Below are 14,770 nucleotides of genomic sequence, written 5' to 3'. Positions count from 1 at the left end.
TTAGTGTGACATTCCCCCCATGCAAAGAACAGCCCTCCATTCTAGGGTTTGCTCATAGCAAAACAAGAGAGAGTACAGCCCTGTGTGTCTCCTCCGGAAAATGCTGCAGCAGCTTTGCCTTGCAAAACGGCAGTTACCTCCAACAGGGTACTTAGAAACGGGATGGTGCAGGGTTATACGCAGAAAAACAAGGCGCATGCATCAGCCTCCCTCAGGGTTAGGGTTGTCGATGGTGCAAACCACCAAAGAGCGGGCAAGCTGAGGATTATTTTGCTTTAGTAGAGGGCCTGCAACCAGCAACTGTCAGTCCGGCGAGGAGGTGGCCATTGAGTGTTAACCATTGGAACAACTGACCTAGGGATGTGGTAAATTCTCCATCACTTGAAGTCTTTATTTAAAGGCTGGGTGTCTTTTTGAAGAGAGGAGCTATAGCTCCAACAGAAGCTGTGGGCTTCATATAGGAACCACTGGGTGAGATTCTTTGGGCTGTGTTATGCAGGAGATCAGCCTAGGTACTCTACGGTCCCGTTTGGCCTTAACATCTATGAAGAGCTCCTCCCACCCTGGAGAGGAGGGAGTAGGACAGCCATCCTTTGAAGCATCTCTGAACATGTTCCCCCTCAGAGCCCCCCAGACAGGACTGCTCAGATGGGCGTGATCCCAGAAGGTCCTATTCTGCTTCCCTTCTCAACCCCCAGCTGCTCAGTGGGGGTTACTGCATCATCACTGCCGAAATGCATCCCTTTCAGGAAGTCCATCTTGCAGCTTTTATGGCGGGAACTCCCAGCCGGTCCCCAGCAGAACGGTCTGTACCTTCCCCTCTATTTGAACATACCTGGGCGTGACGGGGGTTTGTTTCCCTAGGCCGTGAACTGGGTTTAATCATTAATGGGCATGAATTCTGAGCGTGAACGTGGCTGTGAATCACCTTTGTGATGTCCTGGCTTGAGGCGCTGATGTGCACGATCAGGGCCTGAACTTGCACGCCAGTCGTCAAGCCGTTGACTTACATCATTGTCATGAGTAGGAAGTGTGCTACCCTGCCCCATGGCAAAGCCAGCCAGCGAGGGGGGAAGCTGGCACAATGCAGCAGTAGCATGTGAGAGAGGGAGCAACCCAGCAGCCACGGTGTGGACAGAGAGAAGGGGCTGAGAGCGGGACATGTCGGCTTTTAGGGTGGCAGCCTTAATGCACAGCTGTTGCAGAAACTTCCGTCTGTCTTTCTACCTGCGTGTCTCCCATGTCTGTAGTATCTGAGCACCTGCCTTAGAGATCCAAGTGGGAAACTTTACTGACCCTGGTAAAGTCAGGCCGTGCTTGGAAAGTGACCTCCCCAGAGCTCCCTGTACGCTGAGGAGAGCTGGGTGTATAGCTATGCAGCATGGAGTTCTGCGCATGGCTCAGACGTGCTTTACAGTAAGGTTCTGTTTACAGGTGGTTCATACATGTTGCAGACGTGAGCAGTACATGTTGTATGGTCATAAGCAGCTCGGGAGAAGGCATTATAGAACAGGGGCGGGCAAACTTTTTGGCCTGAGGGCCGCATCAGGTTTCTGAAATTGTATGGAGGGCCGGTTAGGGGCGGCTGTGCCTCCCCAGACAGCCAGGCATGGCCTGGCCCCCGCCCCCTGTCCGACCCCCCCTGCTTCTCGCCCCCTGATGGCCCCCCCCGGCGACCCCTGCCCCATCCAACCCCCCTCTCCTTCCTGACTGTCCCCCCGGGACCACTGCCCCATCCAACCACCCTTTCTCCCTGACCGCCCCCAGACACCCTGCCCCTAATTGCGCCCGTCCCCTAACCGAACCCCCCATTCTTCTCACCCCCTGATGGCCCCCCCGGTGACCCCTGCCCCATCCAACCCCCCTCTCCTTCCTGACTGTCCCCCCGGGACCCCTGCCCCATCCAACCACCCCTTCTCCCTGACCGCCCCCAGACACCCTGCCCCTAATTGCCCCTGTCCCCTATCCGACCCCCCCGCTTCTCACCCCCTGATGGCCCCCCGGCGAACCCTGCCCCATCCACACCCCCCCTACTCTCTGTCCCCTAACTGCCCCCGGACCCCCTGCCCCATCCAACCCCCCTCTCCTTCCTGACTGCCCCCCCGGGACCACTGCCCCATCCAACCACCCTCTCCTTCCTGATTGTCCCCCCGGGACCACTGCCCCATCCAACCACCCCTTCTCCCTGACCGCCCCCAGACACCCTGCCCCTAATTGCCCCCGTCCCCTATCCGAACCCCCACTGCTTCTCACCCCCTAATGGTCCCCCGGCAAACCCTGCCCCATCCACACCCCCCTCTCCTTCCTGACTGTCCCCCCGGGACCCCTGCCCCATCCAACCACCCCTCCTCCCTGACTGCCCCCAGACACCCTGCCCCTAATTGCCCCGTCCCCTATCCGACCCCCCCTGCTTCTCGCCCCCTGATGGCCCCCCCAGCGACCCCTGCCCCATCCAACCCCCCTCTCCTTCCTGACTGTCCCCCCGGGACCCCTGCCCCATCCAACCACCCCTTCTCCCTGACCTCCCCCAGACACCTTGCCCCTAATTGCCCCCGTCCCCTATCCGACCCCCCCCGCTTCTCACCCCCTGATGGCTCCCCGGCAACCCCTGCCCCATCCACACACACCCCCTACTCTCTGTCCCCTGACTGCCCCCGGACCCCCTGCCCCATCCAACCCCCCTCTCCTTCCTGACTGCCCCCCTGGAACCCCTGCTCCCATTCAACCCCCCTGTTCCCCGCCCTCTGTCTGCCCTGATCCCTATCCACACCCCTGGCCCCTGATCACCCCCCGAACTCCCCTGTCCTCTATCCAACCCCCCCCCCACGCTGCTCCCTGGCCCCTGCCCCTTTACCGCGCTGCCTGGAGCACGGGTGGCTGGCAGCGCGAGTGCACCAGGACAGGAAGCCACGCCGCGCAGCACAGAGCACCGGGAGCTCAGGGGCCGGGCAGGACGGTCCTGCGGGCCGGATGTGGCCCGCGGGCCGCAGTTTGCCCATCTCTGTTATAGAAGGTTATTGGCCCTGGTGGTAAGTAGAGCTGTTCGAAGAATGGAATTTCTGTCCCACAGGAAACTCCAACGTTTCAACACTGGTTTTTGTCCTGCGACGGGACGAAAGGTCAAAAGATGGAAAATGTTCCTGGAGCGAAAAGTCCTTGCGAATGTTGCAACTGGGAAACGGCGGCACCTACCAGGAATGCTGAGTTTCAGAACGTCGACGTTCTCAAAACGAAACGCTTCATTTTGCATTGGCCCCTCGAAGAACTGGAACATGGCGTCGGCGTGGGCATTTTCTGGGAGAAAATGTAGATTTGGGGGAAACCCCACATTTCCCTGGGGAAGAATCTTCCTGAGAAAAATGTCAGTGCGCTCGAGTAAGAAGCAGCCTATTGGTCTGTTGGGTTTGCTTGCAAACGATGGAGCCGTAATAGAAAACGAGATCCCTGGCTCTACTACTGACTCCCTCTGTGGCCTTGGGCAAATCCCTTACCCTCTGAAACGGGGCTGGGGGGTATGTCTACACTGGAACTCGCCACACCCACACTAGTTCTGATTGAGCTTATGTCCTAAAAATCATAGAATATCAGGGTTGGAAGGGACCTCAGGAGGTCATCTAGTCCAACCCCCTGCTCAAAGCAGGACCAATCCCCAACTAAATCAGCCCAGCCAGCAGCATAGCCGTGGCTGTATGGGTTAGCTGCCCCGAGTACATATCTAGGGTTTCAGAGGAGATCGTCCTTGGAGCAGCTAGCCCATTCCTGCCACTCGGCTACACCCCCTCCCCCATGCTCCACTGTAGACCTACCCTCAGTTTCTCCATTTATTTATCATAGGTACTTATATGACCTCCAGCACCACAGTGTCTGAGCACCTCACCACCTTTACTGCATTTATCCTCACAACACCCCTGTGAGGTGGGGCTGTGCTATTAGCTCCATTTTACAGATGGGGAAACTGAGGCCTAGCGTGGCTACGTGTCGTGCCCAAGGTCACACAGGAAGCCTATGGCGGAGCAGGGCATTGAAACAGTCTCCCTCTGTCCCCAGCTAGTGACCTAATCATGGGACCATCCTTCCTCCTCATCCTTAATGTGGGGACAATAGTACTCATTTATCTCACTGCCTGGATGGGCATGGTTGTGAGCGCAGGTTATTTAGATGACGGTAAGATCCTAGGAAGACAGGACATGTTACTAATTATTTTTCTCCTCCCTCCAAGCTATCGGGTGGGCCCAGAGTACGGGACACAGCTCCTCCACTGCGATAAGGGGTGAACGGGGGGCCTGACACTTCGGCCCTGCAGAGCAGTAACTTCCCGTAAGCGCTGCTAGCAGGTGGCAGTTCCAAAATCCAGACCTGGGGTCTGACCTGGCAGTAATTAGCAGCGCCAATGTTAGAGATCGAAGCAATTACGCTCTGCCAGCAGCCCGGCCAGCTGTCTCTCCTCACGCTCGCTGCTGCGGCCAGTTCCTGCTTTGCTTCCCTGGCTTGCTGCATGAGGAGTGGGAAGGGGATTAACATCCTGCTGCTTTGGAAACAGATCCAGGCCCCAGCGCCAACACACACATCCCTGCACAGCGCTCCAGACCAGGACCCACGTGATTTTCAAGCAAGGCTAACATCTTCTTCCTTTGCCGTTCATTGCTCTGTCCTGGGACCTGGCCTCGCTGGCAGGCTCTGGCTCAGGCTGGGAGGCAGAACTGGACTGGCACCCCTTTTCCGTTTACAGTAACAGCCGCTGGCTACGGTTCAGGCATGGGGGGGGGAAGCGATCGGCCCCCTCCTCTGGCTGTTCTAAGCAATGAAGCTGTTTATGTAGCACTCCGGGGCCTGCCACCTGCAGATGGTTACGGCAGAATCCAAGGCCTTGGGGACGACACTGGGACTGTCGGAGGAAGGACTCCACCACCCCCACAGAAACCTGTCCCTGAAAGTTCTTATGCTGAGCCCTTCACCATGCTAGTCAAGACCTAGGGGCGGGAGGCTGGTCTGGTGGTTAGAGCAGTAGCCTATTGCTCAGGTAACATGGGTTTGAGACCCTACTTTTTAAAGGTATTTAGGCACCTAACTCTTATTGAGGTCCATTGAGTCTCTCTGGGTACGTCTACACAGCAAAATAATTTCTGTGGCAGCAAATCTCAGTGCTCAGGTCTCCAGCCAGAGCTCGAGGGGTTGGGTCTCAGAGCATGAACAGGAACGTCTACCTGGCTATTTTTAGCACTGTAGCACAAACCCAAGTCCATAGAGCCAGGGTCCAAGGCTCATGGCTACGGGTGTTTTTTTGCAGTGTAGATGTACCCTCTGGTGCTTCAGGTCCCCATCCGTACCATGGGGATAACAGCAAAGCCCTGCCTCCTGGGCTTTGTGAAGTTAAATATGTAAGAGATGGCATGGAGCACATGCTATGGTGATGGGGCCAGGGAAGTATCTAAGATAGGCAATTCCAGAGCTGGTGATGGACTCCAGAGAGAGATTATATCCACCCTTCCTCCCCTGGAGCGTCTGTGGTGGAGTACATCTTGGAGAGGCCCCCTCAGGTCTGAGCTTCCAAGGATCTTCCCTTAGAAATACGAAACAGACGTGTGGGGACATTCCGACCTTTCTGTGATACCAAACAGGTTTGAAAGCTAAGGCCAGACTGGCGTCCAGGTCATTCTTCTACCTTCTCCCATTTTGATCACCTCCGTCACAAACCCCTGCTTTTGTGCCCGTTGATCACCCACCGGGGGTGGCCAAATCAGACCTAGCTCATTTCAGTGGAAGTGGGCCAGGAGTCATCGGCAGACACCACCCTTCCATGTGCCCGAGGGGAAAGGTCTATTTCAAATTCCTTTTAAACTGCCCATGTATTGTTTACCACTTTGATGTCCTGTTGCCTAAAAAAGCCTCCCCGGATCTACATGACTCACCCAAATGCCTATGCCAAGAAGGGCTGATGTTGAAATGTAGTCACATGGTACATCCACCCACCTGTCCAAAGCCAGGTTAATTCCTAGGAGAAATCTTTAGAACCATCCCTTTTTTATCCACTCTGTTTCCTTTCTGGGTTTTTAATCACCTAATGTCCTCCCTTCTTGTAGGCAGGCAAACTAAGGCACATGCCCCCTGTGTACAATGCAGTTTGTTATTTGCTGGAACAACATTGGTTACAGTCACCCTTCTCTTCACTTCTCTTCTCTTCTCTACAGGTTCTTATACCATACTGATCACCATCATATCCAGCATTTCCAGTAGTACATTAAGCAACATGATTAACATCTGTCATGCATTGTTTGTTCTCTTATCCTCTCCCCAGGAGGAGAGGCGTGTGCAGTAGAGTGTCTTGGTAGTGATTTTTTTTTTTTAAATAAGTAAGCCTGTTGCTATGTGTTTATATTAGAGAAGGCAGGTCGAAGACATGGGAGCTCATTCCACAGTCTTGGACCGCCCCTAGAGAAGGTTCTGTCTCCTGTACAGATGAGCTTTACTCCTGTCAGGATAAAGTCCATTATGCCAGAGGAGCGTAGTTGTTGACCACGGTCTTTGCGCTGGAACTTTAGACGATCTTTTGGAGCTCCTGGGCCCAGGCCATGAAGTGCTTTGATGATAGTAATGGAGTAATGGTCTCAAGTTGCAGTGGGGGAGGTTTAGGTTGGATATTAGGAAAAACGTTTTCACTAGGAGGGTGGTGAAGCACTGGAATGCGTTACCTGGGGAGGTGGTGGAATCTCCAGTTTTAAGGTCAGGCTTGACAAAGCCCTGGCTGGGACGATTTAGTTGGGAATTGGTCCTGCTTTGAGCAGGGGGTTGGACTAGGTGACCTCCTGAGGTCCCTTCCAACCCTGATATTCTATGATTCTATTATTCTATGATAAGGACGGAAGATAAGCCACACACCAGGGGTTTATTGATCAGGTCTTTCACACCCATTGCCTCTGCTGTGTGCGTAGTCCCCATGCTGTGTGCATGGCCGGATGTTACGGGGATGGTGGAGGTAAGCCAATGGGGTTACTGGCATGACCTGCTTTGCTGGGCTGGAGCCATTCAGCGCCTTGCAGGATCACCTCAGGGTTGCTGTCATGGACTGGGATGTGGGCGGTAAGACCTATTGGTCAGCGTAGGAGTCAGGAGCCAGGGACCTGAGCCTGGTGACAGAGCCAGAGTCAGGAGCCAAGCCAAGGGTTGGAGCCCAAGTCAGGAGCCAGGGGTGGGGTATAGAAACAGGGATCTGGAACAAGGCTGCACTCAAGCATCACGCAAGAAGGCAGAGTCCAATGTAGCAGCCAGCCAGAGATCTACTTAGTTGCTTAGACAACGTCCTGGGCCTCCTTCCGGCTTAAATAGTACATCTGAGCCAATCAGGAGCTTCATGGGTGGTGTCTGTGGTGAGGTAGGGTCCACCGGCCCATGCTTCCTGCTGGCTCCAGCCAGCTGCCGTGTTGCAGCTGCAGACTGCCTGGGGACCCTCACGGCTGCGGTAGTGTTAACTGATTGAAATGCCAATAGGCCTGGTGAGAACAGAGAGTGTGGAATCTCACTCTGAATATTCTTCTTCATTCTGTCATGGCCCAGGGCCCGGCAGTGCTAGGCGCTGCTCAAACACAGAACAAAAGGACGGTCCCTGCCCCGCAGAGCTTACAGTCTAAATATAAGACAAAAGACAGAGACAGGCAGACTGGGAAATCCAAGGAAATCTGGGGCTAAGGTGTGGATTCTGAAGGCAGGGATGTAGCATGGGGAGTGGCGACACTGAGGAGCACAACTTGGGGAACTGAATACCCAGGGCAGATAGGATCAGGGAGTGAGTCCCCTGGCAGGGCTGATCGCTCTAATACTGCTCTTTGAAAACACAAAGCGCTCCCCAGATCAAGCAAACAATCTGTTTCCCTTTTCGGCTCCTTACTGGATTAGTGTCTCCAGCGCCGAAAGCACAAGTAAACCTCCACGCCTGGGCTGGTGCCACCAAAAACAACCCCGAGAGCTCCTTGGACTTGCTCTGCCATTTCTCGACTTGGACCACTTTTGCTCGCAGTCAGCACGAGTTGCTGGGAACCATTAAAGGTTACCGAGAAGAAAAACAATTCGAAATAAGCCATGTCAGAAAGCTCTGGTAATTAAACATCCCAGGAATAGAAAGGGATAAAAGGTCAGGCCTAAAAAAAGGGTGCAGTTTTAGAGCAAAAATGTCCCATTACATTTTTACATTTTACATAATTACATTTATGGAAGGTCTAAATTTAGAGGCTTTTATGGCTCCTAAAAACAATAGTCGTGCATGACCCTCTGGCTTAGTTCACACAGGCAAATCCTGTCTTTATTTTCTAGATGTAGGTGCATACAAATTCAGCCTTCTGCAGAGGGGCAGCACAAGTCCTCTACACCACTAACTCCCACTCAAACCCTACTGGTCCACAGGGCTCAGTGGTGCTGGCTCTTTGCACAGGGGTGAATTTCAGCTCAAGATCACAGCTAGGACAAGAGATACTGGTGTGTCAACAGTATCTCGCCAGTTAGAAAATAACTTACATGCAATCAGAAATGAAAGAGGGAAAAGACCCATTAGATCACCTACTCTGTTCTCTCCTCCCCTGCTTTAAGCTGTCAGTAGATTGTTCCCTTAGAATATTCCCCAGCTCTCTGTACAATCTGGTTTTAAACAACTTAAGAGATGGGGCTTCTACCATTTTCCCTGGTCTAGTACTGCAGATCTCCTAGTATGGTAGATCTTCCAGTCTAGTACGGTAGATCTCACTGTCATAAAATATTCCCTGATATTTTGTCTACAATTTCCCATGTTCAGTTTTGTCCCATTTACCTTGAGTTGCCCCATCCTTGGGCCACACTAAATAATTCCTCTCCTGAAATACCTATGGATTGTTATCCTAGCTCTCCCTGATGATCAACATCCCCAAGTGATGTACATCAGCATCGCTCCACTGACTTCCAAGTCACGGGCCCCGATGGGATCTTGCCAGAGCAGATGGAACGGTCCTTCAGTGGGTTCATTCCTAGCTCTCTGTCTAGGTTTGCGCAACTGCTCTTCCTCCCTGGGGAATCCTGGGCACATCGGGCTCCCATGAGCCACCCTCCTGCTCCAGGAGGATGTAAAGCCACGAGGGGAGACTATGAGCTGTTTGGGGCAGCAGTCTCACCCGCGTGCTGATGACACCTGTCTCTCTTTAAGAGGGCTTTTTCGCCTTCCTCCACAGTGTGCAGCCCGGGCCAGTTGCTGGTTTGAATGGGAGTAAATGGTGGATTCTCTCTAACTTGAAGCCTTTAACTCAAGATTTGAGGAGTTCGGGAACTCAGCCGGAGGTTAAGGATCTGTTACAGGAGAGGGTGGGCGAGGTTCTGTGGCCTGCAATGTGCAGGAGATCAGACTCGGTGATCGTGATGGTCCCTTCTGGCCTTCAGCTCTGTGAGCCTTATCTGTCCCCCGGAGCGAGCACCTCACAATCTTTCAGGTATTTATCACATCCCTCCCCTTCCCCCTGAGAGGAAGGGCCGGGCTGTTATCCCCACAGCATGGATGGGGAACGGTGGCACAGAGAGCCTAAACCCGGATCCTCAAAGGTATTCAGGCTTCTAATGTCCATTGAAATCAACCTGGAAAAGAGGGGAGGGGATGCATTTTGGCAGAGGGGGAAGCACTGGTGAAATGGGCAGAGGTGCCCCGTCCCTGGCGAAAGGGGACCTTTCTCTCCCGGCCCCGTTGGATCCGTTGAGGTTCCTGGACTCTACGGAAGTACCTTAGTGCCACTCAGCATGTCTCCTTGCTAATCTATACCTGGCCATGGCCATCCACGCCTGCAGGCCGGGGAGCTGCAGGCACCCTGGCCGAGATGGCAGTCAGTGGGCGATAGATCAAGGGATCCTTGAGGGCTATCCAGGAAGCTGTGGCCAGTGCAGAATTCAGCTGGCCTTTAGCCGAAGGAAGCCGGAGATAAAAGGAAAAGCAGCGAGGTCTCTGCCTGCCCTGGGCGACTTCCCAGACTCCCACTGACATGCCGCTTGTTTTGCTTTCTTGCCCCAGCACGAAACGCTGGCGCGAGGAGACACATGGGGCTGGCGCCCAGACAGAGATCAGGAGGCCCCCGCCCTGCTGAACACCTTCAGGGCCTCGGCGCCGCACCCACCTGGTGCCAGCAGCCACAGCCGGTCCTGCAGCAGGCGGGAGAGGGGACGCCGGAGCCAGATGGGCCACAGTTATCCCTGGGGTAACTCCCTCCCCCCTAGGCTTTGTCACAGACCATAAATCAGAGGGGGTTTCGTCGGTGGGAGCCAGGAGTTTAAAACAAGGGGGCTCCTGCCGTGGATTTCCCCGCGCCCCATTTCCTGCTCTCCCCCCGCCCCCCCACAACGCGCCCGCAGGCTGCTGCGGGCTCAGATTTCGAAGGATTTGCACGGCCGAGCACAGCCCTAGTTCATGCCGCACACGGTAACATGAGCCGGCAACAGCCGCTCGCGTCGTTAATTCAAACCAGGGCTGGCTCCGAGCTGCGCAGCCAGCAGAGCCACCAGGTCCCGGGACGTCAGACGTGGAACGAGGAGACGAAGGCAGCCTGGCTGTCACCCTCAGGCCAGCGGGCCGGTAGGGGGCAGGGTCCTGGGAACACTGTGGTGGTGGCATGCCTTGCTCCGGATCATGGGCAATTGCCACCCGCTGACTGGGAGGGGCACTGACAGGCATAGGGAGGAGATGGTCCCGCCCAGCGATTTCCTGCTCGGTGGGCTTGCTACGGAAATGGCCTCCTTGTAGAGTTCACATACACACTGGGTCTGAGTCTCAGTTATGCTAAGCACAAAGGGGCCTTAAAATGAGCCTCCTTGGCTGGTAGAGCCAGCATAGGAGCGCTGCACTGACCCATCTCTCCAGCCCCTCGTGTAGGGGGCAGGTCAGGGGTGCTTCAGGGAGGTGGCTGGAGTGCTCTGCACTGTGGCTACCCGCTGCTTCCCAGGGCCCATAGGGGGCCATATCGAGCACAACTTAGAGCAGCTCCAAGGCTGCTCTAACATAGGCCAAAGGCTGTACAGCCCCAGAATATGAGGAACACAGAGGTTTCTTCAATCCCCCCAGGCCACACTGTCCCTGTCCAGTCAACAATTTGTACAGTGGGGGTGCTGAGAGCTATTGAGCAAAACCCAAACCCTGCGTACGATGGAAATCACTTCAAGCCACCCCAGCACCCCTAGCTGCAGCACCCCTGTTCCTGTCCCAGGCTAAGGGGCAGAGTGATGGAGGGTATGGCTACATTTGAGCTGGAAGGTGTGAGTCCCGGGTAGGTGCTAGGTCCGCTTGAGCTGGCGGGCTAAAAAGAGCAGTGCAGCTGGGGTAGCATGGGCAGTAGATCGGGTTAGCCACCCGAGTGTACGGTTACCATATTTCAGGTGCCAAAAAGTGGACACTGGGGGGCGGGGGAACAGCTGGAGGGGGTACAGTTGGGGGTGATGGAATGGTTATTTGGGGGGTGCAGGAAGGGTGTGTGTGTACTGGGAGGTGTACCTGGGGTGTGTGGGAGGGTGGTGTGTGTGTGTGTACCAGGAGGGGAACCTGGGGGATGCGGGGGGGTGTGTGTGTGTGTGTGTACCGGGAGGGGTACCTGGGGGATGCGGGGGGGGGTGCGTGTGTGTGTACCGGGAGGGGTACCTGGGGGATGCGGGAGGGGGGGTGCGTGTGTGTGTACCGGGAGGGGTATTTGGGAGGTGCTGTAGGGGGCACTCACTGGAGGTGGGGGGGGGCAGTGTCACTCCCTGGCACAGTGGCAGGGCGGCTGACACAAGCCCAGGACCATGGGCGGTGGGTATCATAGGCTGGGGGAGGCTGTGCCTCCCCAAACAGCCAGGCATGGCCCCGCCCATGCTCCGCCTCCAGGCCCCCCCCCGCTTCCCGCTCTGGGGCTCCCCCTGTGCAGTAGCCGTGCCACCTGCCCTCCCGGTGCTCCAGGGCTGTGGGGGCCGGGGACACTCTGCCCACCCTCCCAGCGCGCCGGGCCTGGGCACGCTAGCCTGGGGCAGGGGCCAGCGGCCACGGTGGGGGGGGGGCTCTGGGCTGCACGGGGTGGAAGGGGCAGGGCCTCAGGTGGAAGGGGCGGGGCTGGGGGCTAGCCTCCCCTAGCCGGTGCTTCACGTGCCGCCCGTGCCTAGGACCCAGCGCCAGCCATCATCAGCACCTCCCTGCGGGGCCCTCCCCCCCGGTGTGGGAGCTGGGGCTGCAGAGAAATGGACCAATCAGCTGCAGATGCAGGGCAGGGACCAATCGGGGCTCTTTCTGAACTGCAACGTCTGCTCTGCAAACCCCCCCCCCCAGGCTTTGAATCATTTCAAAAATCCACCCGGACGGAGAGCAGACAGAATCATAGAAGATCAGGGTTGGAAGGGACCTCAGGAGGTCATCTAGTCCAACCCCCTGCTCAAAGCAGGACCAAGCCCCAACTAAATCATCCCAGCCAGGGCTTTGTCAAGCCTGACCTTAAAAATATCTAAGGCAGGAGATTCCACCATCTCCCTAGGTAACGCATTCCAGTGGTTCACCACCCTCCTAGTGAAAAAGTTTTTCCTAATATCCAACCTAAACCTCCCCCACTGCAACTTGAGACCATTACTCCTCGTTCTGTCATCTGCTGCCACTGAGACCAGCCGAGCTCCATCCTGTTGGAACCCCCTTTCAGGTAGTTGAAAGCAGCTATCAAATCCCCCCTCATTCTTCTCTCCCGCAGACTAAACAATCCCAGTTCCCTCAGCCTCTCCTCGTAAGGCATGTGTTCCAGTCCCCTAATCATTTTTGTTACCCTCCACTGGACGTTTTCCAATTTTTCCACATCCTTCTTGTAGTGTGGGGCCCAAAACTGGACACAGTACTCCAGATGACAAAGCGGTCGTGTCTGGGAACCCCCGGCCATCTGGTAACCCTACCCGAGCACAAACCCGCCCCGATCCCCTGGGCACCTCGTCAAGCAGCCTGCCTGAGCTACTGCCCCTGCTACCCGGGCTGCACGGCTATTTTCAGCCTGCTGGCTTGAGCAGACCTAATGGCAGTATGTCTGTGCACGCTGGGAATCGCACCTTTCAATGCAAACATACCCTGAGACTCCAGCCTTCTGTTTCCTGGCCCGAACCTCCCAGCCCAGCTAGTGCATTCTGCCCTTCTCCAGCCAGAGACTTGTCTGCATGCTGCTTTAGCCAGGGGCCAAATTCACCCCTGGTGCAACTCCCGTGACGGCAGCAGTCACAGCTGGACTGAGTTTGCCCCCTTGTCTATAGACCTACATCAAGAGCTTTGCATGGCTTCCCCTTCCTCTGGGAAGTTCACCCCAGCCCCAGCACTGCTTGGGTAGGACTGGTTTGCTGACACAGGGCTTCCAATGCGGAAAACGGGGATCTCTCCCCCCTTTAAAAATGGAACCTGCCACTTCCAACTCTCACTCCCGTCCCTTAGACACCAGGGTAAAACCAAGGAATGCAGCGGAGTTACTACTGATTTACACCGACGCTGCCAGGTGTCTGTGAGTAGGCCATGGTTTCTCTTGGCCTCCACATTCCTTTCCAGTTTGGCTCAGGCCCGTTGTTTACTGGGTATAACGTCACATGCCTTGCGGAGAAGAGACGGGGCTGGCAGCCTTGATGTATGGGCTTGACTCAGCCCCTGGGATCTGCTGCATGTCACAGGCCCTGGAGGTGCAAAGCACACCTGGAAGAAGATCACAGCTCTCCCCCCCACCCCCCAACCCGGGAGGTATTCACTGCTGCCCCTGACGACATAGAGCAGTGGTTCTCAAACTTTTGTACTGGTGACCTCTTTCAAATAGCAAGCCTCTGAGTGTGACCCCCCCTTTATAAATTAAAAACACTTTTTTATATATTTCACACCATTATAAATGCTGGATGCAAAGCCGGGTTTTGGGTGGAGGCTGACAGCTCGCGACCCGCCCATGTAATAACCTCATGAGCCCCTGAGGGGTCCCGACCCCCAGTTTGAGAACCCTTGGCATAGAGCAAGCAGTGCGTGCATCAGGCCCAACGTTTGCAAAATGTTCAACCATGCCAAGATGAAAGGAGCTGAATCAATGTAACTCCGAACTATTTTCTGTGCAGCAGGGCTGGACGCTCAGATACTTCAAGGGCTGTTTGGTTCACCTTAGGAGCTCTTCCAGATTTTCCTAGCGCTTCACTCACTCCCTGATGGTGTTTCCTTCCAGTCCGCGAGCCACAGGGCAGTTCGTAACTAGATGTTTTGGAGGCTCGTGCTTGGGCAGTGGACTGCTGGTGGGAAAACAGGCGCTGGCTGTGTGTGTTTTATGCTGAAAATAGATACTCAGGAGCCAGAAAATGCGAACTTCCTCCGTATAATCCTAGCAGATCCCAGAGGGGCTTGAAACCGGGGGGAGAGTGTTTGTGAATGCGTGTGGGAGTGGGGGGAGATTTCATAACTCTCATCCCAATGAAGTTTATGGCTGAGGTTTTTTTCGGGGGGGTGGGCGGGAATGGGCGATGAGTTTATTTGTGGAATAGCGACTCTTAAAGAAGAGAGACAAACCTGGGAGTGCTGGCAAATCCCAGAGCGCACACAGGCTATTGGGATTAAACCAACAACAGCCTCTCCCTGCATTTCCGCAATCCTCCCAAATTCCAGGAGAAGTCACTCCAGAGTGCCTAGGTGTGTCACCTACTTTCAGTGACAATCAATCAATTAACTCAGGTTGGCTTGAAAATGGGGCCAGGGTTATTGCAAAAGTGAACCTGGCTTGAGTTTCCAGTTTGTAACCAAAGCCCATACCAGGTGATTTGCATTGTT

This window comes from Chelonia mydas, chromosome 1 (genome assembly GCF_015237465.2).
Source record: "Chelonia mydas isolate rCheMyd1 chromosome 1, rCheMyd1.pri.v2, whole genome shotgun sequence".
Classification (NCBI taxonomy): Eukaryota; Metazoa; Chordata; order Testudines; family Cheloniidae; genus Chelonia; species Chelonia mydas.
The sequence above is the reverse complement of the archived record's forward strand: the minus strand, read 5'-3'. Positions refer to the sequence as shown.